We start from the raw sequence: 22753 nt of genomic DNA on the forward strand, positions 1-22753 counted from the left end.
ACTCACCTACTTTTGAACTATGTTAATTCGTGGGATATCTTTTCCCCAATAAATTGACTTGTGTTGTAAACTTAAACTTAACTATCTAGACTTCTCTATCGTGTTAGTGATACCTCGCGTTGGGCTTCAATGGAAGACTTAAAAGTTTTAAAAATCTCGTATTTACGCTACGTTTTACTAGACCTTTTAGTTACCTCAACGAGGGGTGTCACATTTGTGGTAGTGAGCTAGAAGGTGTTTTGTGTCCTAGTTAGTGGATGACATATGCATTCAATCGGGTCGGAATATTGCTTTTTATTTGTCATTTGCACATAAATAAGAGGTTTTGAAAAAGAAATGAAAAATAAAAGAGAAAACTAGAAAAGTTTTGAAAAATACCAAAAAGAGATAGATTGTGGTTGTAAATACTTGTTTTAGAAATATAGAAAGAGGAAGCAACACCCCTATTCACATTTAAGGGGTAGAAAAAAATGTTGCTAGAATAAAGGGCATATGATGTTTTTCCAAAGTGAGTCGGGTTTATACAATTTTTGCATAGTTTTTGGGAAGCCAGATTCTTTTTAGGGTGTAGACGTTATTTATTTGTTGATATAAGGGGAGAATTTCATGTTTTTCCAATTTAAGTAGGGTTTATGCAATTTTTGCATAGTTTTGGCAATCAAATCTATGTTACGGTATAGACGTGTCTTATTTGTTGTAATAAGAAGTGGGAGAAGCGGTATGTTGACTATTCTTGATTTAAACCTCACATATCCAAACGTTGTTTGCAACAATCCCGTTTTGTCCTTCTCCCTAGCCCCGTTACAACCCTTGTTTCACATTATGTGCATTGTCCCATTTTTGCATCTCACTTGGTCATAGGACGGTCTTACACATTAGATTGCGGACACATTCTCACGAGTCATAGTAGGAGAGTGTTTCGGCTTCATTTTTTACACAAAATACCCGTTATTTAAATGAATGACAAGTTAAAACCGTGAGGATGTCGTTGACCTTGGCCCTTTTAGTCATGGGTCTTCGGTTGAATCTTTGTCGGTCTCGTAAATCTCGAAAGACTAGCTCCATTTCCCCTTTACCCGCTCTTGAATTTGTTTCTTGAGCTTTAGTGGGCACATTAGGGTTGCTTGGGCCACCCTTAAGGGGTTGGCACCTCCGTTGGAATTCTGAGACGGTATTTTCCAACCAAGATCGTGTTTTTGAGATGAAAACTCGGCCATTTAGATGAGAAAAGTGGACCATTTTTGTTAGTTGTATTATTATATTACTTGCTTATGTGCTTACATGTTGGATGCATTGCATTTTTCCGCAAGCCCCCACTTGTCTTGCAAAGAAGCACATACCTCATTGTGTTTCGTTGTGAGTTGAACGGACGGAGAAGGCCCGTTAATTGCCTCTCATCGGATATTAGTAGTTTAGTTAGTCATTTTATATTAAGGGTCTTAGTTAAATTAATGAGCTTACTCGAGGACGAGTAAGGTTTAAGTGTGGGGAGATTTGATGAGTAATATTTTGGTCGCATTTTGCCCCTCATTTATACCTTATTTCGACTCGATTTTGCGTGCTAAATTGATTAAATAGCTCATTTAATTACTAATTTATAATAATTAGTTGTCTTAGCTAGAATTAATAATTAGTCGGATTCGTGTTTAATATTAGTATTACTATCATTTTATTATAATAACGTGTAGGCAAAGAGGAATAATGAGACGGAGAGCGAGTAAAATGAGACGGAAATTGAAGAGCAAATTGGGCCGAGTCAAGCAAGTTAGACGGATGAAAATGGATTGCATAACCCAAAGATGCCCAATGATTTGACCAAAGAAAGAACCAATCCCAACCCCCTGCTCTTGTTTTTCGTTTGATTCATCACCATTAACCAACACTTCACCATCATCACTACAACTCATCCATTCACAACCATAAAACATCCGACATAACCACCTTCAATATCACCTCCACCACCATGCTGCAACCGAGCTCCATTTTGTGCACCCTCCATCAAGCCATTTCTACACCTTTCAGCCACCGTTCGAAGCACCATGGCAGCGCAACAACTTCACCGTGACCAACAACCACCAGGCGCAAGGCCAAACTCCCACCACTCGCATACAAATTGATAGAGAAAATACTAGATGTCATAATACTATAATTAACTACCAAATTAACAATTTATAAGCCTAACTAAACTCTACTAACCTCAAGCAATGAGGTAGTAAATTGGCAAGCTAGGGTCGAACCCAAGGGAAGGACTTTTGAACTAAAGACTTGAATTTTTACTATATAGCAACTAAATAGGATTCTATGAACTAATTAAAATACTAACAATAATTAAGACTTACTAATTAAGTTTATCCACAAACAATGATTATGAACAATGGTTTACATGTAGTATGACATAAATGAAGAAAGTTTGGTCTTGAAGTAGCATAAGGAATAATAAAGATGCAATTTTTATCATAGAAGCAAAACAACAAACACTAGATATGCAACAATCAAATATGGGAAAGGCTTGGTGTAATTCTCTCTTAGTAATCCAACAATGACAAAGTTTGACTCTTTTCTCTCTATTGTTATCTATCCAATACTACCATCTCAAGAAATTGACACACACAACTAAACCATATATGTGAACCCTTCAATTCTAACCACAATTCATTAAACCATGAATGGAAACTAGAATTGAGTATGAAGGTTTTGCCAAGAGATGTAAGCTAGAATCAAATCATACTAGATTAAACCATGCTAGCAAGAAAAGACATGTAATTTCCTACTTGTTATATGAATCCTTTAAACCAAATCAACATACAACAAGTTTGCTCCAAACAATTCTAGATAGATTATAAACCATTTCTCTAGAATTTGCAATAGTTAAGTAAACAAGATGCAAGGGTGATCAAACCACGCATTCATTCACTCAACATAAGAAATTAAGAACAAAGGAAAGAACAATAGATAAATTTAGAGAGATTTAAGAGTCTTACAATATCAAGGTGGAAACTTTGATTAAATTACACCAAGTAAAGAAATATTAGCCTTCCATAGTTTGCTTACAACCCATAAAATGAAGAAAGATTAACATGAATTAAGGAAAGATTAAGTTTTAATTCTTACAAGATTAATGCCAAGCATGATATATATGAGATCTAAGATGGTCCTTGGTTATATATAGTGCTGCACTCTTTTCTAGAGTAAACACGGAAAATGGGCCTTGAAATTCCACAAAAACGGCCTTAAACTTTGCGAAGCAGGGGAAACCGCAGGTTCCGGTGGGGCCGGAGGCTCCGGTTTAGGTCTGATTCTTGGTCGTTTGTAGCTTGGCTTCACCTTGTAACCCCTTTGTCTTGGCTTCGTGGTATAGGGTTCCAAACGGTGCATCTACCTCGTTCCTTTGAGCTTGGGTCGGGACTTTGGAAGCTTGTCTCAACCTTGACTTGTTGACCGCTTGGTTTTAACCTTGGTTGACTTTGAGTTGAATTTTTAAGTTGAACTCCAAACTTTGTATCCTATCAATTTATAACCGACTCAAGCAAGTAATCATTAGAGGTTACACCGATGCTTAGATCATCCAAATAGCAACATCTATATACAACCCGAAACTCTCTTATTTCAATAACAAATCACTCTGTTTGGCCACTTTATATGCCTAAGAACACTTAATTTACTCGACTCTATTTGACGCTATCACAAATCAATGAAAATCGACCATCAGCCGGCAAACAGGCCGCCTGCCTAACGGCTGGTGGTCATTTGTGGGTTTTCAACTCTTTGTAATTATATGTCTCGGTGCCGTTAAGGCCACCGGATGCCGGACTGCCGGCTCTCGGCCCTTGCTGCACATTTTCCCCCATCTTAGACCACCACTCCCATTCAAGCCCATCCTCGATCACCATTGGACCGGTCTCCGTCGAAAGTCAGCACCGAGTAACTTTATCTGATCCGAGGAACTTTCTATGTGATTTCCGGAGAATTTTGTTCCGGGACTCCGGAATCCCGAAAAACCATGTATTATACATTTCAATTTCAGCCGTTCGAAAGGTCGTACCAGACCTTGTTTATTTTTCTCCCTGTTTTTCAATCACGCGTCCGAGCTCATTTCAGGAAATAACCTGTTCGATTTCAGCCTCAAATAACGAGCTTTAACATATTTTTCACGATAATCCGAGTTTCGGCGAATGTTGGTTTGTGGCACACCGGAACCCCCAAATGTCTTCCGTTGGTGCTCAAACTTTGCGTGGCCGCTTTATCTAACTCGAAGAACTTTCTATGTGATTTCCGGAGAATTTTGTTCCGGGACTCCGGAATCCCGAAAAACCGTGTATTTATACACTTCAATTTCAGTCGTTCGGAAGGTCGTACCAGACCCTGTTTCTTTTTCTCATTGTTTTTCAATCACGCGTCCGAGCTCATTTCAGGAATTAACCTGTTCGATTTCAGCCTCAAATAACGAGTTTTAACACATTTTTCACGATAATCCGAGTTTCGGCGAATGCTGGTTTGTGGCACACCGGCACCCCCAAATGTCTTCCATTGGTGCTCAAACTTTGCGTGGCCGCTTTATCTGACCCGAGGAACTTTCTATGTGATTTCCGAAGAATTTTGTTCCGGAATCCCGAAAAACCGTGTATTATACACTTCAATTTCAGCCGTTCGGAAGGTCGTACCGGACTCTGTTCCTTTTTCTCCCTGTTTTTCAATCACGCGTCCGAGCTCATTTCAGGAATTAACCTGTTCGATTTCAGCCTCAAATAACGAGCCTTAACACATTTTTCACGATAATCCGAGTTTCGCGAATCTTTGGTTTGGGCACACCAAGCACTCCCAAATGTCTTCCGTTGGTGCTCAAACTTTGCGTGGCCGCTTTATCGGACCCGAGAAACTTTCTATGTGATTTCCGGAGAATTTTGTTTGGGACCGGAATCCAGAAAAAAAACCGTGTATTATACACACTTCAATTACAGCCGTTCGGAAGGTCGTACCGGACCCTGTTTCTTTTTCTCCCTGTTTTTCAATCACGCGTCCGAGCTCATATCAGGAATTAACCTGTTCGATTTCAGCCTCAAATAACGAGGTTTAAAACATTTTTCACGATAATCCGAGTTTCGGCGAATGTTGGTCTGTGGCACACCGGAACCCCCAAATGTCTTCCGTTGGTGCTCAAACTTTGCGTGGCCGCTTTATCTAACTTGAGGAACTTTCTATGTGATTTCCGGAGAATTTTGTTCCGAGACCCCGGAATCCCGAAAAACCGTGTATTTATACACTTCAATTTCAGCCGTTCGGAAGGTCGTACCGGACCCTGTTTCTTTTTCTCCCTGTATTTCAATCACACGTCCGAGTTCATTTCAAGAATTAACCTGTTCGATTTCAGCCTCAAATAACGAGTTTTAACACATTTTTCACGATAATCCGAGTTTCGGCGAATGCTGGTTTGTGGCACACCGGCACCCCAAATGTCTTCCGTTGGTGCTCAAACTTTGCGGGGCCGCTTTATCTGACCCGAGGAACTTTCTATGTGATTTCCGAAGAATTTTGTTCCGGGACCCCGAAATCTTGAAAAACCGTGTATTATACACTTCAATTTCAGCCGTTCGGAAGGTCGTACCGGACTCTGTTCCATTTTCTCCCTGTTTTTCAATCACGCGTCCGAGCTAATTTCAGGGATTAACCTGTTCGATTTCAGCCTCAGATAACGAGCTTTAAAACATTTTTCACGATAATCCGAGTTTCGACGAATGTTGGTTTTTGGCACACCGGCACCCCCAAATGTCTTCCGTTGGTGCTCAAACTTTGCGTGGCCGCTTTATCTGACCCGAGGAACTTTCTATGTAATTTCCGGAGAATTTTATTCCGGGACCCCGGTATCCCGAAAAACCGTGTATTATACACTTCAATTTCAGCCGTTCGAAAGGTCGAACCGGACCCTGTTTCTTTGTCTCCCTATTTTTTAATCACGCGTCCGAGCTCATTTCAGGAATTAACCTGTTCGATTTCAACCTCAAATAACGAGTTTTAACACATTTTTCACGATAATCCGAGTTTCGGCGAATGCTGGTTTGTGGCACACCGGCACCCCCAAATGTCTTCCGTTGGAGCTCAAACTTTGCGTGGCCGCTTTATCTGACCCGAGGAAATTTCTTTGTGATTTCCGGAGAATTTTGTTCCGGGACCCCGAAATCCCGAAAAACCGTGTATTATACATTTCAGTTTCAGCCGTTCGGAAGGTCATACCGGACCCTGTTTCTTGTTTTCCCTGTTTTTTTTAATCACGTGTCTGAGCTCATTTCCGAAATTAACCTGTTCGATTTCAGCCTCAAATAATGAGCTTTAACACATTTTTCACGATAATCCGAGTTTCGCGAATACTTGTTTGTGGCACACCGGCACCCCCAAATATCTTCCGTTGGTGCTCAAACTTTGCGTGGCCGCTTTATCTGACCCGAGGAAGTTTCTATGTGATTTCCGGAGAATTTTGTTCCGGGACCCCGGAATCCCGAAAACCGTGTATTATACTCTTCAATTTCAGCCGTTCGGAAGGTCGTACCGGACCCTGTTTCTTTTTCTCCCTGTTTTTCAATCACGCGTCCAAACTCATTTCAGAAATTAACCTGTTCGATTTCAGCCAAATATAACGAACTTTAACACATTTTTCACGATAATCCGAGTTTCGACGAATGTTGGTTTGTGGCACACCGGCACCCCCAAATGTCTTCCGTTGGTGCTCAAACTTTGCTTGGCCGCTTTATCTGACCCGAGGAACTTTCTATGTGATTTCCGGAGAATTTTATTCCGGGACCCCGGTATCCCGAAAAACCGTGTATTAAACACATCAATTTCAGCCGTTCGGAAGGTCGAACCGAACCGTGTTTCTTTGTCTCCCTGTTTTTCAATCACGCGTCCGAGCTCATTTAAGGAATTAACCTGTTAGATTTCAACCTCAAATAACGAGTTTTAACACATTTTTCACGATAATCCGAGTTTCGGCGAATGCTGGTTTGTGGCACACCGGCACCCCCAAATGTCTTCCGTTGGTGCTCAAACTTTGCGTGGCCGCGTTATCTGACCCGACGAACTTTCTATATGATTTATGGAGAACTTTGTTCCGGGACCCCGGAATCCCGAAAACCGTGTATTATACACTTCAATTTCAGCCGTTCGGAAGGTCGTACCGGACCTTGTTTCTTTTTCTCCCTGTTTTTCAATCACACGTCCAAGCTCATTTTAGGAATTAACCTGTTCGATTTCAGCTTCAAATAACGAGATTTAACACATTTTTCACGATAATCCGAGTTTCGGCGAATGCTGGTTTGTGGCACATCGGCACCCCTAAATGTCTTCCGTTGGTGCTCAAACTTTGCGTGGCCGCTTTATCTGACCCGAGGAACTGTCTATGTGATTTCCGGAGAATTTTGTTCAGGGACCCCGGAATCCCGAAAAACCGTGTATTATACACTTCAATTTCACCGTTCGGAAGGTCGTCACGGACCTGTTTCTTTTTCTCCTGTTTTTTAATCACGCGTCCGAGCTCATTTCAGAATTAAACTGTTCGATTTCGACCTCAAATAACGAGTTTTATCACATTTTCACGATAATCCGAGTTTCGGCGAACGAATCTTGGTTTGTGGCACACCGGCACCCCAAATGTCTTCCGTTGGAGGTCAAACTTTGGGTGGCCGCTTTATCTGACCCGATGAACTTTCTTTGTGATTTCCGGAGAATTTTGTTCCGGGACCCCGGAATCCCGAAAAACCGTGTATTATACACTTCAATTTTATTACCGATCGGAAGGTCGATCTGGGACCCCGTTTCTTTTTCTCCTGTTTTTCAATCACACGTCCGAGCTCATTTCGGGAATTAACTGTTCGATTTCACCTCAAAGAACGAGCTTTAACACATTTTTCACGATAATCCAAGTTTCGGCGAATCTTTGGTTTGTACACATCGGCACCCCCAAATGTCTTCCGTTGGTGCTCAAACTTTGCGTGGCCGCTTTATCGACCCGAGGAACTTTCTATGTGATTTCAGAGAATTTTATTCCGGGACCCCGGTATCCCGAAAAACCGTGTATTATACACTTCAATTTCAGCCGTTCGGAAGGTCGAACCGGACCCTGTTTCTTTGCCTCCCTATTTTTTAATCACGCTTCCGAGCTCATTTCAGGAATTAACCTGTTCGATTTCAACCTCAAATAACGAGTTTTAACACATTTTCACGATAATCCGAGTTTCGGCGAATGCTGGTTTGTGGCATACCGACACTCCCAAATGTCTTCCGTTGGTGCTTAAACTTTACGTGGCCGCTTTATCTGACCCGAGGAACTTTCTATGTGATTTCCGGAGAATTTTATTCTGGGACCCCGGAATCCCGAAAAATTGTGTATTATACACTTCAATATCAGCCGTTCGGAAGGTCGTACCGGACCCCGTTTCTTTTTCTCCCTGTTTTTCAATCACACGTCCGAGCTCATTTTAGGAATTAATCTTTTCGATTTCAGCCTCAAAGAACGAGCTTTAACACATTTTTCACGATAATCCGAGTTTCGGCGAATGCTGGTTTGTGGCACACCGGCACCCCTAAATGTCTTCCGTTGGTGCTCAAACTTTGCGTGGCCGCTTTATCTGACCCGACGAACTTTCTATGTGATTTATGGAGAATTTTGTTCCGGGACCCCGGAATCCCGAAAAACCGTGTATTATACACTTCAATTTCACCCGTTCGGAAGGTCGTAAACGGACCACTGTTTCTTTTTCTCCTGTTTTTCAATCACACGTCCAAGCTCATTTTAGGAATTAACTGTTCGATTTGACCTCAAATAACGAGATTTAACACATTTTTCACGATAATCCGAGTTTGGCGAATCTTTGGTTTGTGGCACATCGGCACCCCTAAATGTCTTCCGTTGGTGCTCAAACTTTGCGTGGCCGCTTTATCGACCCGAGGAACTTTCTATGTGATTTTCGGAGAATTTTGTTAAAGGGACCCTGAATCCCGAAAAACCGTGTATTATACACTTCAATTTCAGCCGTTCGGAAGGTCATACCGGACCCTGTTTCTTTTTCTCCCTGTTTTTTAATCACGCGTCTGAGCTCATTTCAGGAATTAACCTGTTCGATTTCAGCCTCAAATAACGAGTTTTATCACATTTTTCACTATAATCCGAGTTTCGGCGAATGCTGGTTTGTGGCACACCGGCACCCCCAAATGTCTTCCGTTGGAGGTCAAACTTTGGGTGGCCGCTTTATCTGACCCGATGAACTTTCTTTGTGATTTCCGGAGAATTTTGTTCCGGGACCCCGGAATCCCGAAAAACCGTGTATTATACACTTCAATTTCAGCCGTTCGGAAGGTCGTACCGGACCCCGTTTCTTTTTGTCCCTGTTTTTCAATCACACGTCCAAGCTCATTTCAGGAATTAACCTGTTCGATTTCAGCCTCAAAGAACGAGCTTTAACACATTTTTCACGATAATCCGAGTTTCGGCGAATGCTGGTTTGTGGCACATCGGCACCGCCAAATGTCTTCCGTTGGTGCTCAAACTTTGCGTGGCCGCTTTATCTGACCCGAAGAATTTTTTATGTGATTTCCATAGAATTTTAATCCGGGACCCCGGTATCTAGAAAAACCGTGTATTATACACTTCAATTTCAGCCGTTCGGAAGGTCGAACCGGACCCTGTTTCTTTGCCTCCCTATTTTTTAATCACGCGTCCGAGCTCATTTCAGGAATTAACCTGTTCGATTTCAACCTCAAATAACGAGTTTTAACACATTTTTCACGATAATCCGAGTTTCGGCGAATGCTGGTTTGTGGCATACCGACACTCCCAAATGTCTTCCGTTGGTGCTCAAACTTTACGTGGCCGCTTTATCTGACCCGAGGAACTTTCTATGTGATTTCCGGAGAATTTTATTCTGGGACCCCGGAATCCTGAAAAATTGTGTATTATACACTTCAATTTCAGCCGTTCGCAAGGTCGTACCGGACCCCGTTTCTTTTTCTCCCTGTTTTTCAATCACACGTCCGAGCTCATTTCAGGAATTAACCTGTTCGATTTCAGCCTCAAAGAACGAGCTTTAACACATTTTTCACGATAATCCGAGTTTCGGCGAATGCTGGTTTGTGGCACACCGGCACCCCCAAATATCTTCCGTTGGTGCTCAAACTTTGCGTGGCCGCTTTATCTGACCCGGCGAACTTTCTATGTGATTTATGGAGAATTTTGTTCCGGGACCCCGGAATCCCGAAAAACCGTGTATTATACACTTCAATTTCAGCCGTTCGGAAGGTCGTACCGGACCCTGTTTCTTTTTCTCCCTGTTTTTCAATCACACGTCCAAGCTCATTTTAGGAATTAACCTGTTCGATTTCAGCCTCAAATAACGAGATTTAACACATTTTTCACGATAATCCGAGTTTTGGCGAATGCTGGTTTGTGGAACATCGGCACCCCTAAATGTCTTCCGTTGGTGCTCAAACTTTGCGTGGCCGCTTTATCTGACCCGAGAACTGTCTATGTGATTTCCGGAGAATTTTGTTCCGGGACCCCGGAATCCCGAAAAACCGTGTATTATACACTTCAATTTCAGCCGTTCGGAAGGTCGTACCGGACCCTGTTTCTTTTTTCTCCCTGTTTTTCAATCACGCGTCCGAGCTCATTTCAGGAATTAACCCGTTCGATTTCAGCCTCAAATAACGAGTTTTATCACATTTTTCACGATAATCCGAGTTTCGGCGAATGCTGGTTTGTGGCACACCGGCACCCCCAAATGTCTTCCGTTGGAGGTCAAACTTTGGGTGGCCGCTTTATCAGACCCGATGAACTTTCTTTGTGATTCCGGAGAATTTTGTTCCGGGACCCTGGAATCCCGAAAAACCGTGTATTATACACTTCAATTTCAGCCGTTCAGAAGGCCGTACCGGACCCCGTTTCTTTTTCTCCCTGTTTTTCAATCACACGTCCGAGCTTATTTCAGGAATTAACCTGTTCGATTTCAGGCTCAAAGAACGAGCTTTAACACATTTTTCACGATAATCCGAGTTTCGGCGAATGCTGGTTTGTGGCACATCGGCACCCCCAAATGTCTTCCGTTGGTGCTCAAACTTTGCGTGGCCGCTTTATCTGACCCGAGGAATTTTCTATGTGATTTCCAGAGAATTTTATTCCGGGACCCCGGTATCCCGAAAAACCGTGTATTATACACTTCAATTTCAGCCGTTCGGAAGGTCGAACCGGACCCTGTTTCTTTGTCTCCCTATTTTTTAATCACGCGTCCGAGCTCATTTCAGGAATTAACCTGTTCGATTTCAACCTCAAATAACGAGTTTTAACACATTTTTCACGATAATCCGAGTTTCGGCGAATGCTGGTTTGTGGCACACCGGCACCCCCAAATGTCTTCCGTTGGAGCTCAAACTTTGCGTGGCCGCTTTATCTGAGCCGAGGAAATTTCTTGGTGATTTCCGGAGAATTTTGTTCCGGGAGCCCGGAATCCCGAAAAACTGTGTATTATACACTTCAATTTCAGCCGCTCGGAAGGTCGTACCGGACCCTGTTTCTTTTTCTCCCTGTTTTTCACGTGTCCGAGCTCATTTCAGGAATTAACCTGTTCGATTTCAGCCTCAAATAATGAGCTTTAACACATTTTTCACGATAATCCGAGTTTCGCGAATACTGGTTTGTGGCACACCGGCACCCCCAAATATCTTCCGTTGGTGCTCAAACTTTGTGTGGCCGCTTTATCTGACCCGAGGAAGTTTCTATGTGATTTCCGGAGAATTTTGTTCCGGGACCCCGGAATCCCGAAAAACCGTGTATTATAAACTTCAATTTCAACCGTTCGGAAGGTCGTACCGGACCCCGTTTCTTTTCTCCCTGTTTTTCAATCACACGTCCGAGCTCATTTCAGGAATTAACCTGTTCGATTTCAGCCTCAAAGAACGTGCTTTAACACATTTTTCACGATAATCCGAGTTTCGGCGAATGCTGGTTTGTGGCACATCGGCACCCCCAAATGTCTCCCGTTGGTGCTCAAACTTTGCGTGGCCGCTTTATCTGACCCGAGGAACTTTCTATGTGATTTCCGGAGAATTTTATTCCGGGACCCCGGTATCCCGAAAAACCGTGTATTATATACACTTCAATTTCAGCCGTTCGGAAGGTCGAACCGGACCCTGTTTCTTTGTCTCCCTATATTTTAATCACGCGTCCGAGCTCATTTCAGGAATTAACCTGTTCGATTTCAACCTCAAATAACGAGTTTTAACACATTTTTCACGATAATCCGAGTTTCGGCGAATGCTGGTTTGTGGCACACCGGCACCCCCAAATGTCTTCCGTTGGAGCTCAATCTTTGTGTGGCCGCTTTATCTGAGCCGAGGAATTTTTTTTGTGATTTCCGGAGAATTTTGTTCCGGGACCCCGGAATCCCGAAAAACCGTGTATTATACACTTCAATTTCAGCCGTTCGGAAGGTCGTACCGGATCCCGTTTCTTTTTCTCCCGGTTTTTCAATCACACGTCCGAGCTCATTTCAGGAATTAACCTGTTCGATTTCAGCCTCAAAGAACGAGCTTTAACACATTTTTCACGATAATCCGAGTTTCGGCGAATGCTGGTTTGTGGCACACCGGCACCCCCAAATTTCTTCCGTTGGAGCTCAAACTTTGCGTGGCTGCTTTATCTGACCCGAGGAAATTTCTTTGTGATTTCCGGAGAATTTTGTTCCGGGACCCCGGAATCCCGAAAAACCGTGTATTATACACTTCAATTTCAGCCGTTCGGAAGGTCGTATCGCACCCTGTTTCTTTTTCTCCCTGTTTTTGAATCACGTGTCCTAGCTCATTTCAGGAATTAACCTGTTCGATTTCAGCCTCAAATAATGAGCTTTAACACATTTTTCACGATAATACGACTTTCGCGAATACTGGTTTGTGACACACCGGCACCCCCAAATATCTTCCGTTAATGCTCGAACTTTGCGTGGCCGCTTTATCTGACCCGAGGAAGTTTCTATGTGATTTCCGAAGAATTTTGTTTCGGGACCCTGGAATCCCGAAAAACCGTGTATTATACACTTCAATTTCAGCCGTTCGGAAGGTCGTACCGGACCCCATTTCTTTTTCTCCCTGTTTTTCAATCACACGTCCGAGCTCATTTCAGGAATTAACCTGTTCGATTTCAGCCTCAAAGAACGAGCTTTAACACATTTTTCACGATAATCCGAGTTTCGGCGAATGTTGGTTTGTGGCACATCGGCACCCCCAAATGTCTTCCGTTGGTGCTCAAACTTTGCGTGGCCGCTTTATCTGACCTGAGGAATTTTCTATGTGATTTCCAGAGAATTTTATTCCGGGACCCCGTTATCCCGAAAAACCGTGTATTATACACTTCAATTTCAGCCGTTCGGAAGGTCGAACCGGACCCTGTTTCTTTGTCTCCCAATTTTTTAATCACGCGTCCGAGCTCATTTCAGGAATTAACCTGTTCGATTTCAACCTCAAATAACGAGTTTTAACACATTTTTCACGATAATCCGAGTTTCGGCGAATGCTGGTTTGTGGCACACCGGCACCCCCAAATGTCTTCCGTTGGAGCTCAAACTTTGCGTGGCCGCTTTATTTGAGCCGAGGAATTTTTTTTGTGATTTCCGGATAATTTTGTTCCGGGACCCCGGAATCCCGAAAAACCGTGTATTATACACTTTAATTTCAGCCGTTCGGAAGGTCGTACCGGACCCCGTTTCTTTTTCTCCCTGTTTTTCAATCACACGTCCGAGCTCATTACAGGAATTAACCTGTTCGATTTCAGCCTCAAAGAACGAGCTTTAACACATTTTTCACGATAATCCGAGTTTCGGCGAATGCTTGTTTGTGGCACATCGGCACCCCCAAATGTCTTCCGTTGGTGCTCAAACTTTGCGTGGCCGCTTTATCTGACCCGAGGAATTTTCTATGTGATTTCCAAAGAATTTTATTCCGGGACCCCGGTATCCCGAAAAACCGTGTATTATACACTTCAATTTCAGCCGTTCGGAAGGTCGAACCGGATCCTGTTTCTTTGTCTCCCTATTTTTTAATCACGCGTCCGAGCTCATTTCAGGAATTAACCTGTTCGATTTCAACCTCAAATAACGAGTTTTAACACATTTTTCACGGTAGTCCGAGTTTCGGCGAATGCTGGTTTGTGGCACACCGGCACCCCCAAATGTCTTCCGTTGGAGCTCAAACTTTGCGTGGCCGCTTTATCTGAGCCGAGGAAATTTCTTTGTGATTTCCGGAGAATTTTGTTCCGGGACCCCGGAATCCCGAAAAACCGTGTATTATACACTTCAATTTCAGCCGTTCGGAAGGTCGTACCAGACCCTGTTTCTATTTCTCCCTGTTTTTTAATCACGCGTCCGAGCTCATTTCAGGAATTAACCTGTTCGATTTCAGCCTCAAATAACGAGTTTTATCACATTTTTCACGATAATCCGAGTTTCGGCGAATGCTGGTTTGTGGCACACCGGCACCCCCAAATGTCTTCCGTTGGAGGTCAAACTTTGGGCGGCCGCTTTATCTGGCCCGATGAACCTTCTTTTTGATTTCCGGAGAATTTTGTTCCAGGACCCCGGAATCCCGAAACACCGTGTATTATACACTTCAATTTCAGCCGCTCGGAAGGTCGTACCGAACCCTGTTTCTTTTTCTCCCTGTTTTTCAATCACACGTTCGAGCTCATTTCAAGAATTAACCTGTACAATTTCAGCCTCAAATAACGAGCTTTAACACATTTTTCACGATAATCCGAGTTTCGGTGAATGCTGGTTTTTGGCACATCGACACCCCCAAATGTCTTCCGTTGGTGCTCAAACTTTGCGTGGCCGCTTTATCTGACCCGAGAAACTTTCTATGTGATTTCCGGAGAATTTTCTTCCGGGACCCCGGTATCCCGAAAAACCGTGTATTATACACTTCAATTTCAGCCGTTCGGAAGGTCGAACCTGACCCTGTTTCTGTTTCTCCCTATTTTTTAATCACGCGTCCCAGCTCATTTCAGGAATTAACGTATTCGATTTCAACCTCAAAGAACGAGATTTAACACATTTTTCACGATAATCCGAGTTTCGGCGAATGCTGGTTTGTGGCACATCGGCACCCCCAAATGTCTCCCGTTGATGCTCAAACTTTGCGAGGCCGCTTTATCTGATCCGAGGAACTTTCTATGTGATTTCCGAAGAATTTTATTCCGGGACCCCGGTATCCCGAAAAACCGTGTATTATACACTTCAATTTCAGCCGTTCGGAAGGTCGAACCGGACCCTGTTTCTTTGTCTCCCTATTTTTTAATCACGCATCCGAGCTCATTTCAGGAATTAACCTGTTCGATTTCAACCTCAAATAAAGAGTTTTAACACATTTTTCACGATAACCCGAGTTTCGGCGAATGCTGGTTTGTGGCACACCGGCACCCCCAAATGTCTTCCGTTGGAGCTCAAACTTTGCGTGGCCGCTTTATCTGAGCCGAGGAAATTTCTTTGTGATTTCCGGAGAATTTTGTTCCGGGACCCCGGAATCCCGAAAAACCGTGTATTATACACTTCAATTTCAGCCGTTCGGAAGGTCGTACCGGACCCTGTTTCTTTTTCTCCATGTTTTTCAATCACGTGTCCGAGCTCATTTCAGGAATTAACCTGTTCGATTTCAGCCTCAAATATTGAGCTTTAACACATTTTTCACGATAATCCGAGTTTCGCGAATACTGGTTTGTGGCACACCGCCACCCCCAAATATCTTCCGTTGGTGCTCAAACTTTGCGTGGCCGCTTTATCTGACCCGAGGAAGTTTCTATGTGATTTCCGGAGAATTTTGTTCCGGGACCCCGGAATCCCGAAAAACCGTGTATTACACACTTCAATTTCAGCCGTTCGGAAGGTCGTACCGGACCCTGTTTCTTTTTCTCCCTGTTTTTCAATCACGCATCCGAGCTCATTTAAGAAATTAACCTGTTCGATTTCAGCCTCATATAACGAACTTTAACACATTTTTCACGATAATCCGAGTTTCGACGAATGTTGGTTTGTGGCACACCGGCACCCCCAAATGTCTTCCGTTGGTGCTCAAACTTTGCGTGGCTGCTTTATCTGACCCGAGGAACTTTCTATGTGATTTTTGGAGAATTTTATTCCGGGACCCCGGTATCCCCAAAAACCGTGTATTACACTTCAATTTCAGCCGTTCGGAAGGTCGAACCGGACCGTGTTTCTTTGTCTCCCTGTTTTTCAATCACGCGTCCGAGCTCATTTCAGGAAGTAACCTGTTAGATTTCAACCTCAAATAACGAGTTTTAACACATTTTTCACGATAATCCGAGTTTCGGCGAATGCTGGTTTGTGGCACATCGGCACCCCTAAATGTCTTCCGTTGGTGCTCAAACTTTGCGTGGCCGCATTATCTGACCCGACGAACTGTCTATGTGATTTCCGGAGAATTTTGTTCCGGGGCCCCGGAATCCCGAAAAACCGTGTATTATACACTTCAATTTAAGCCGTTCGGAAGGTCGTACCGGATCCCGTTTCTTTTTCTCCCTGTTTTTCAATCACACGTCCGAGCTCATTTCAGGAATTAACCTGTTCGATTTCAGGCTCAAAGAACGAGCTTTAACACATTTTTCACGATAATCCGAGTTTCGGCGAATCTTTGGTTTTCAGGGCACACAAGCACCCCCAAATTTCTTCCGTTGGAACTCAAACTTTGCGTGGCCGCTTTATCTGACCCAAGGAAATTTCTTTGTGATTTCCGGAGAATTTTGTTCCGGGACCCCGGAATCCCGAAAAACCGTGTATTATACACTTCAATTTTGGTAGTTCGGAAGGTCGTATCGGACCTGTTTCTCTTTCTCCTGTTTTTGAATCACGTGTCCGAGCTCATTTCAGGAATTAACCTGTTCGATTTCAGCCTCAAATAATGAGCTTTAACACATTTTTCACGATAATCCGACTTTCGCGAATACTGGTTTGTGGCACACCGGCACCCCCAAATATCTTCCGTTAATGCTCAAACTTTGCGTGGCCGCTTTATCTGACCCGAGGAAGTTTCTATATGATTTCCGAAGAATTTTGTTCCGGGACCCCGGAATCCCGAAAAACCGTGTATTATACACTTCAATTTCAGCCGTTCGGAAGGTCGTACCAGACCCTATTTCTATTTCTCCCTGATTTTTAATCACGCGTCCGAGCTCATTTCAGGAATTAACTGTTCGATTTTGACCTCAAATAACGAGTTTTATCACATTTTTCACGATAATCCGAGTTTCGGCGAATGCTGGTTTGTGGCACACCGGCACCCCCAAATGTCTTCCGTTGGAGGTCAAACTTTGGGTGGCCGCTTTATCTGGCCCGATGAACTTTCTTTTTGATTTCCGGAGAATTTTGTTCCGGGACCCCGGAATCCCGAAAAACCGTTTATTATACACTTCAATTTCAGCCGCTCGGAAGGTCGTACCGAACCCTGTTTCTTTTTCTCCCTGTTTTTCAATCACACGTTCGAGCTCATTTCAAGAATTAACCTGTACGATTTCAGCCTCAAATAACGAGCTTTAACACATTTTTCACGATAATCCGAGTTTCGGCGAATGCTGGTTTGTGGCACATCGACACCCCCAAATGTCTTCCGTTGGTGCTCAAACTTTGCGCGGCCGCTTTATCTGACCCGAGGAACTTTCTATGTGATTTAGGAGAATTTTCTTAGGGACCCGGAATCCCGAAAAACCGTGTATTATACACTTCAATTTCAGCCGTTCGGAAGGTCGAACCGGACCCTGTTTCTTTTTCTCCCTGTTTTTCAATCACGCGTCCGAACTCATTTCAGGAATTAACCTGTTTGATTTCAGCCTCAAATAACGAGTTTTAAAACATTTTTCACGATAATCCGTGTTACGGCGAATGCTGGTTTGTGGCACACCCGCGCCCCTAAATGTCTTCCGTTGGTGCTCAAACTTTGCGTGGCCGCTTTATCTGACCTGAGGAAGTTTCTATGTGATTTCCAGAGAATTTTGTTCCGGGATCCCGGAATCCCGAAAAACCGTGTATTATACACTTCAATTTCAGCCGTTCGGAAGGTCGAACCGGACCCTGTTTCTTTGTCTCCCTATTTTTCAATCACGCGTCCGAGCTCATTTCAGGAATTAACCTGTTAGATTTCAACCTCAAATAACGAGTTTTAACACATTTTTCACGATAATCCGAGTTTCGGTGAATGCTGGTTTGTGGCACACCGGCACCCCCAAATGTCTTCCGTTGGTGCTCAAACTTTGCGTGGCCTCTTTATCTGACCCGAGGAAGTTTCTATGTGATTTCCGGAGAATTTAGTTCCGGGATCCCGGAATCCCGAAAAACCGTTTATTATACACTTCAATTTCAGCCGTTCGGAAGGTCGTACCGGACCCTGTTTCTTTTTCTCCCTGTTTTTCAATGACGCGTCCGAGCTCATTTCAGGATTTAACCTGTTCGATTTCAGCCTCAAAGAACGAGCTTTAACACATTTTTCACGATAATCCGGGTTTCGGCGAATAATGGTTTGTGGCACATCGGCACCCCCAAATGTCTTCCGTTGGAGGTCAAACTTTGTGTGGCTGCTTTATCTGACCCGAGGAACTTTCTATGTGATTTCCGGAGAATTTTGTTCCGGGAGCCCGGAATCCCGAAAAACCGTGTATTATACACTTCAATTTGACCGTTCGGAAGGTAAACCGAACCCTGTTTCTTTTTCTCCTGTTTTTCAATCACACGTCCGAGCTCATTTAAGGAATTAACTGTTCGATTTGACCTCAAATAACGAGCTTTAACACATTTTTCACGATAATCCGAGTTTCGGCGAATGATGGTTTGTGGCACATCGGCACCCCCAAATGTCTTCCGTTGGTGCTCAAACTTTGCGTGGCCGCTTTATCAGACCCGAGGAACTTTCTATGTGATTTCCGGAGAATTTTGTTCCGGGACCCATGAATCCCGAAATACCTTGTATTATACACTTCAATTTCAGCCGTTCGGAAGGTCGAACCGGACCCTGTTTCTTTTTCTCCTTTTTTTCAATCACGCGTCCGAGCTCATTTCGGGAATTAACTGTTTGATTTCACCTCAAATAACGAGCTTTAAAACATTTTTCACGATAATCAGGAGTTACGGCGAATCTTTGGTTTGCACACCGGCGCCCCTAAATGTCTTCCGTTGGTGCTCAAACTTTGCGTGGCCGCTTTATCTGACCCGAGGAACTGTCTATGTGATTTCCGGAGAATTTTGTTCTGGGGCCCCGGAATCCCGAAAAACCGTGTAATATACACTTCAATTTCAGCCGTTCGGAAGGTCGTACCGGATCCCGTTTCTTTTTCTCCCTGTTTTTCAATCACACGTCCGAGCTCATTTCAGGAATTAACCTGTTCGATTTCAGCCTCAAAGAACGAGCTTTAACACATTTTTCACGATAATCCGAGTTTCGCGAATCTTTGGTTTGTGGCACACCGGCACCCCCAAATTTCTTCCGTTGGAGCTCAAACTTTGCGTGGCCGCTTTATCTGACCCGAGGAAATTTCTTTGTGATTTCCGGAGAATTTTGTTCCGGGACCCCGGAATCCCGAAAAACCGTGTATTATACACTTCAATTTCAGCCGTTCGGAAGGTCGTATCGGACCCTGTTTCTTTTTCTCCCTGTTTTTGAATCACGTGTCCGAGCTCATTTCAGGAATTAACCTGTTCGATTTCAGCCTCAAATAATGAGCTTTAACACATTTTTCACGATAATCTGACTTTCGCGAATACTGTTTTGTGGCACACCGGCACCTCCAAATATCTTCCGTTAATGCTCAAACTTTGCGTGGCCGCTATATCTGACCCGAGGAAGTTTCTATGTGATTTCCGAAAAATTTTGTTCCGGGACCCCGGAATCCCGAAAAACCGTGTATTATACACTTCAATTTCAGCCGTTCGGAAGGTCGTACCAGACCCTATTTCTTTTTCTCCTGTTTTTCAATCACGCGTCCGAGCTCATTTCAGAATTAACTGTTCGATTTGACCTCAAATAACGAGTTTTATCACATTTTTCACGATAATCCGAGTTTCGGCGAATGCTGGTTTGTGGCACACCGGCACCCCCAAATTTCTTCCGTTGGAGGTCAAACTTTGGGTGGCCGCTTTATCTGGCCCGATGAACTTTCTTTTTGATTTCCGGAGAATTTTGTTCCGGGACCCTGGAATCCCGAAAAACCGTGTATTATACACTTCAATTTCAGCCGCTCGGAACGTCGTACCGAACCCTGTTTCTTTTTCTCCCTGTTTTTCAATCACACGTTCGAGCTCATCTCAAGAATTAACATGTACGATTTCAGCCTCAAATAACGAGCTTTAACACATTTTTCACGATAATCCGAGTTTCGGCGAATGCTGGTTTGTGGCACATCGACACCAACAAATGTCTTCCGTTGGTGCTCAAACTTTGCGTGGCCGCTTTATCTGACCTGAGGAAGTTTCTATGTGATTTCCAGAGAATTTTGTTCCGGGATCCCGGAATCCCAAAACCGTGTATTATACACTTCAATTTCAGCCGTTCGGAAGGTCGAACCGGACCCTGTTTCTTTGTCTCCCTATTTTTCAATCACGCGTCCGAGTTCATTTCAGGAATTAACCTGTTAGATTTCAACCTCAAATAACGAGTTTTAACACATTTTTCACGATAATCCGAGTTTCGGTGAATGCTGGTTTGTGGCACACCGGCACCCCCAAATGTCTTCCGTTGGTGCTCAAACTTTGCGTGGCCTCTTTATCTGACCCGAGGAAGTTTCTATGTGATTTCCGGAGAATTTAGTTCCGGGATCCCGGAATCCCGAAAAACCGTTTATTATACACTTCAATTTCAGCCGTTCGGAAGGTCGTACCGGACCCTGTTTCTTTTTCTCCCTGTTTTTCAATGACACGTCCGAGCTCATTTCAGGATTTAACCTGTTCGATTTCAGCCTCACAGAACGAGCTTTAACACATTTTTCACGATAATCCGGGTTTCGGCGAATAATGGTTTGTGGCACATCGGCACCCCCAAATGTCTTCCGTTGGAGGTCAAACTTTGTGTGGCTGCTTTATCTGACCCGAGGAACTTTCTATGTGATTTCCGGAGAATTTTGTTCCGGGAGCCCGGAATCCCGAAAAACCGTGTATTATACACTTCAATTTCAGCCGTTCGGAAGGTCGTACCGAACCCTGTTTCTTTTTCTCCCTGCTTTTCAATCACACGTCCGAGCTCATTTAAGGAATTAACCTGTTCGATTTCAGCCTCAAATAACGAGCTTTAACACATTTTTCACGATAATCCGAGTTTCGGCGAATGATGGTTTGTGGCACATCGGCACCCCCAAATGTCTTCCGTTGGTGCTCAAACTTTGCGTGGCCGCTTTATCTGACCCGAGGAACTTTCTATGTGATTTCCGGAGAATTTTATTCCGGGACCCCGGTATCCCGAAAAATCGTGTATTAAACACTTCAATTTCAGCCGTTCGAAAGGTCGAACCGGACCCTGTTTCTTTGTCTCCCTGTTTTTCAATCACGCGTCCGAGCTCATTTCAGGAATTAACCTGTTAGATTTCAACCTCAAACAACGAGTTTTAACACATTTTTCACGATAATCCGAGTTTCGCGAATACTGGTTTGTGGCACACCGGCACCCCCAAATATCTTCCGTTGGTGCTCAAACTTTGCGTGGCCGCTTTATCAGACCCGAGGAACTTTCTATGTGATTTCCGGAGAATTTTGTTCCGGGACCCATGAATCCCGAAATACCGTGTATTATACACTTCAATTTTAGCCGCTCGGAAGGTCGTACCGAACCCTGTTTCTTTTTCTCCCTGTTTTTCAATCACACGTCCGAGCTCATTTCAGGAATTAACCTGTTCGATTTCAGACTCAAATAACGAGCTTTAACACATTTTCCACGATAATCCGAGTTTCGGCGAATGATGGTTTGTGGCACATCGGCACCCCCAAATGTCTTCCGTTGGTGCTCAAAATTTGCGTGGCCGCTTTATCAGACCCGAGGAACTTTCTATGTGATTTCCGGAGAATTTTGTTCCGGGACCCATGAATCCCGAAATACCGTGTATTATACACTTCAATTTCAGCCGTTCGGAAGGTCGAACCGGACCCTGTTTCTTTTTCTCCCTGTTTTTCAATCACGCGTCCGAACTCATTTCAGGAATTAACTGTTTGATTTGACCTCAAATAACGAGCTTTAAAACATTTTCACGATAATCAGTGTATTCGACGAATCTTTGGTTTGTGGCACACCGGCGCCCCTAAATGTCTTCCGTTGGTGCTCAAACTTTGCGTGGCCGCTTTATCTGACCCGAGGAACTTTCTATGTGATTTCCGGAGAATTTTGTTCGGGACCGGAATCCGAAAAACCGTGTAGTATATACACTTCAATTTCAGCCGTTCGGAAGGTCGTACCGGACCATGTTTCTTTTTCTCCCTGTTTTTCAATCACGCATCCGGGCTCATTTGAGAAATTAACTGTTCGATTTCAACCTCAAATAACGAGTTTAACACATTTTCACGATAATCGAGTTTCGGCGAATCTTTGGTTTGTGGCACAAGCAACCCCAAATTTCTTCCGTTGGAGCTCAAACTTTGCGTGGCCGCTTTATCTGACCCGAGGAAATTTCTTTGTGATTTCCGGAGAATTTTGTTCGGGGACCGGAATCCCGAAAAAACCGTGTATTATACACTTCAATTTCGGT

This window comes from Silene latifolia, chromosome 1 (assembly GCF_048544455.1).
Source record: "Silene latifolia isolate original U9 population chromosome 1, ASM4854445v1, whole genome shotgun sequence".
In the NCBI taxonomy this organism is placed as follows: Eukaryota; Viridiplantae; Streptophyta; class Magnoliopsida; order Caryophyllales; family Caryophyllaceae; genus Silene; species Silene latifolia.